The following is a 5,000-nucleotide window of genomic DNA, read 5'->3' as shown; positions in this document are numbered from 1 at the left end:
CATCCTGATTAGATAGTAGATAGTGGATACTGGATAGTAGCATCCTGATTAGATAGTAGATAGTGGATACTGGATAGTAGCATCCTGATTAGATAGTAGATAGTGGATACTGGATAGCAGCATCCTGATTAGATAGTAGATAGTAGATACTGGATAGCAGCATCCTGATTAGATAGTAGATAGTGGATACTGGATAGTATCATCCTGATTAGATAGTAGATAGTGGATACTGGATAGCAGCATCCTGATTAGATAGTAGATAGTGGATACTGGATAGTAGCATCCTGATTAGATAGTAGATAGTGGATACTGGATAGTAGCATCCTGATTAGATAGTAGATAGTGGATACTGGATAGCAGCATCCTGATTAGATAGTAGATAGTGGATACTGGATAGTAGCATCCTGATTAGATAGTAGATAGTGGATACTGGATAGCAGCATCCTGATTAGATAGTAGATAGTGGATACTGGATAGTAGCATCCTGATTAGATAGTAGATAGTGGATACTGGATAGCAGCATCCTGATTAGATAGTAGATAGTGGATACTGGATAGTAGCATCCTGATTAGATAGTAGATAGTGGATACTGGATAGCAGCATCCTGATTAGATAGTAGATAGTGGATACTGGATAGCAGCATCCTGATTAGATAGTAGATAGTGGATACTGGATAGTAGCATCCTGATTAGATAGTAGATAGTGGATACTGGATAGCAGCATCTTGATTAGATAGTAGATAGTGGATACTGGATAGTAGCATCCTGATTAGATAGTAGATAGTGGATACTGGATAGCAGCATCCTGATTAGATAGTAGATAGTGGATACTGGATAGCAGCATCCTGATTAGATAGTAGATAGTGGATACTGGATAGTAGCATCCTGATTAGATAGTAGATAGTTGATACTGGATAGCAGCATCCTGATTAGATAGTGGATACTGGATAGTAGCATCCTGATTAGATAGTAGATAGTGGATACTGGATAGCAGCATCCTGATTAGATAGTAGATAGTGGATACTGGATAGCAGCATCCTGATTAGATAGTAGAGAGTGGATACTGGATAGTAGCATCCTGATTAGATAGTAGATAGTGGATACTGGATAGCAGCATCCTGATTAGATAGTAGATAGTGGATACTGGATAGCAGCATCCTGATTAGATAGTAGATAGTGGATACTGGATAGCAGCATCCTGATTAGATAGTAGATAGTGGATACTGGATATTAGCATCCTGATTAGATAGTAGATAGTGGATACTGGATAGCAGCATCCTGATTAGATAGTAGATAGTGGATACTGGATAGTAGTATCCTGATTAGATAGTAGGATAGTGGATACTGGATAGTAGCACCCTGATTAGATAGTAGATAGTGGATGCTGGATAGCAGCATCCTGATTAGATAGTAGATAGTGGATACTGGATGGCAGCATCCTGATTAGATAGTAGATAGTGTATACTGGATAGTAGCATCCTGATTAGATAGTAGATAATGGATACTGGATAGCAGCATCCTGATTAGATAGTAGATAGTGGATACTGGATAGTAGCATCCTGATTAGATAGTATATAGTGGATACTGGATAGCAGCATCCTGATTAGATAGTAGATAGTGGATACTGGATAGCAGCATCCTGATTAGATAGTAGATAGTGGATACTGGATAGTAGCATCCTGATTAGATAGTAGATAGTGGATACTGGATAGCAGCATCCTGATTAGATAGTAGATAGTGGATACTGGATAGTAGCATCCTGATTAGATAGTAGATAGTGGATACTGGATAGCAGCATCCTGATTAGATAGTAGATAGTGGATAGTAGCATCCTGATTAGATAGTAGATAGTGGATACTGGATAGTAGCATCCTGATTAGATAGTATATAGTGGATACTGGATAGCAGCATCCTGATTAGATAGTAGATAGTAGATACTGGATAGCAGCATCCTGATTAGATAGTAGATAGTGGATACTGGATAGTAGCATCCTGATTAGATAGTAGATAGTGGATACTGGATAGCAGCATCCTGATTAGATAGTAGATAGTGGATACTGGATAGCAGCATCCTGATTAGATAGTAGATAGTAGATAGTGGATAATAGCATCCTGATTAGATAGTAGATAGTGGATACTGGATAGTAGCATCCTGATTAGATAGTAGATAGTGGATACTGGATATTAAATCCTGATTAGATAGTAGATAGTGGATACTGGATAGTAGCATCCTGATTAGATAGTAGATAGTGGATACTGGATAGTAGCATCCTGATTAGATAGTAGATAGTGGATACTGGATAGCAGCATCCTGATTAGATAGTAGATAGTGGATACTGGATAGTAGCATCCTGATTAGATAGTAGATAGTGGATACTGGATAGTAGCATCCTGATTAGATAGTAGATAGTGGATACTGGATAGCAGCATCCTGATTAGATAGTAGATAGTGGATACTGGATAGCAGCATCCTGATTAGATAGTAGATAGTGGATACTGGATAGCAGCATCCTGATTAGATAGTAGATAGTGGATACTGGATAGTAGCATCCTGATTAGATAGTAGATAGTGGATACTGGATAGTAGCATCCTGATTAGATAGTAGATAGTGGATACTGGATAGTAGCATCCTGATTAGATAGTAGATAGTGGATACTGGATAGCAGCATCCTGATTAGATAGTAGATAGTGGATACTGGATAGTAGCATCCTGATTAGATAGTAGATAGTGGATACTGGATAGCAGCATCCTGATTAGATAGTAGATAGTAGATACTGGATAGCAGCATCCTGATTAGATAGTAGATAGTGGATACTGGATAGTAGCATCCTGATTAGATAGTAGATAGTGGATACTGGATAGCAGCATCCTGATTAGATAGTAGATAGTGGATACTGGATAGTAGCATCCTGATTAGATAGTAGATAGTGGATACTGGATAGCAGCATCCTGATTAGATAGTAGATAGTGGATACTGGATAGCAGCATCCTGATTAGATAGTAGATAGTGGATACTGGATAGTAGCATCCTGATTAGATAGTAGATAGTGGATACTGGATAGCAGCATCCTGATTAGATAGTAGATAGTGGATACTGGATAGTTAGCATCCTGATTAGATAGTAGATAGTGGATACTGGATAGCAGCATCCTGATTAGATAGTAGATAGTGGATACTGGATAGTAGCATCCTGATTAGATAGTAGATAGTGGATACTGGATAGCAGCATCCTGATTAGATAGTAGATAGTGGATACTGGATAGCAGCATCCTGATTAGATAGTAGATAGTGGATACTGGATAGTAGCATCCTGATTAGATAGTAGATAGTGGATACTGGATAGCAGCATCCTGATTAGATAGTAGATAGTGGATACTGGATAGTAGCATCCTGATTAGATAGTAGATAGTGGATACTGGATAGCAGCATCCTGATTAGATAGTAGATAGTGGATACTGGATAGCGCATCCTGATTAGATAGTAGATAGTGGATACTGGATAGTAGCATCCTGATTAGATAGTAGATAGTGGATACTGGATAGCAGCATCCTGATTAGATAGTAGATAGTGGATACTGGATAGTAGCATCCTGATTAGATAGTAGATAGTGGATACTGGATAGCAGCATCCTGATTAGATAGTAGATAGTGGATACTGGATAGCAGCATCCTGATTAGATAGTAGATAGTGGATACTGGATAGTAGCATCCTGATTAGATAGTAGATAGTGGATACTGGATAGCAGCATCCTGATTAGATAGTAGATAGTGGATACTGGATAGCAGCATCCTGATTAGATAGTAGATAGTGGATACTGGATAGCAGCATCCTGATTAGATAGTAGATAGTGGATACTGGATAGTAGCATCCTGATTAGATAGTAGATAGTGGATACTGGATAGCAGCATCCTGATTAGATAGTAGATAGTGGATACTGGATAGTAGCATCCTGATTAGATAGTAGATAGTGGATACTGGATAGTAGCATCCTGATTAGATAGTAGATAGTGGATACTGGATAGCAGCATCCTGATTAGATAGTAGATAGTGGATACTGGATAGCAGCATCCTGATTAGATAGTAGATAGTGGATACTGGATAGTAGCATCCTGATTAGATAGTAGATAGTGGATACTGGATAGCAGCATCCTGATTAGATAGTAGATAGTGGATACTGGATAGTAGCATCCTGATTAGATAGTAGATAGTGGATACTGGATAGCAGCATCCTGATTAGATAGTAGATAGTGGATACTGGATAGTAGCATCCTGATTAGATAGTAGATAGTGGATACTGGATAGTAGCATCTGATTAGATAGTAGATAGTGGATACTGGATAGCAGCATCCTGATTAGATAGTAGATAGTGGATACTGGATAGTAGCATCCTGATTAGATAGTAGATAGTGGATACTGGATAGCAGCATCCTGATTAGATAGTAGATAGTGGATAGTAGCATCCTGATTAGATAGTAGATAGTGGATACTGGATAGTATCATCCTGATTAGATAGTAGTAGTGGATACTGGGATAGTAGCATCCTGATTAGATAGTAGATAGTGGATACTGGATAGCAGCATCCTGATTAGATAGTAGATAGTAGATACTGGATAGCAGCATCCTGATTAGATAGTAGATAGTGGATACTGGATAGTAGCATCCTGATTGATAGTAGATAGTGGATACTGGATAGCAGCATCCTGATTAGATAGTTAGATAGTGGATACTGGATAGCAGCATCCTGATTAGATAGTAGATAGTAGATAGTGGATAGTAGCATCCTGATTAGATAGTAGATAGTGGATACTGGATAGCAGCATCCTGATTAGATAGTAGATAGTGGATACTGGATATAAATCCTGATTAGATAGTAGATAGTGGATACTGGAAGTAGCAATCCGATATAGATATGGATACTGGATAGTAGCTCCTGATTAGATAGTAGATAGTGGATACTGGATAGCAGCATCTGATTAGATAGTAGATAGTGGATACGGAT

This window comes from Coregonus lavaretus, assembly GCF_964263955.1.
Source record: "Coregonus lavaretus genome assembly, contig: HAP1_SCAFFOLD_1486, whole genome shotgun sequence".
Lineage (NCBI taxonomy): Eukaryota > Metazoa > Chordata > Actinopteri > Salmoniformes > Salmonidae > Coregonus > Coregonus lavaretus.
Note: the sequence above shows the minus strand (reverse complement) of the source record.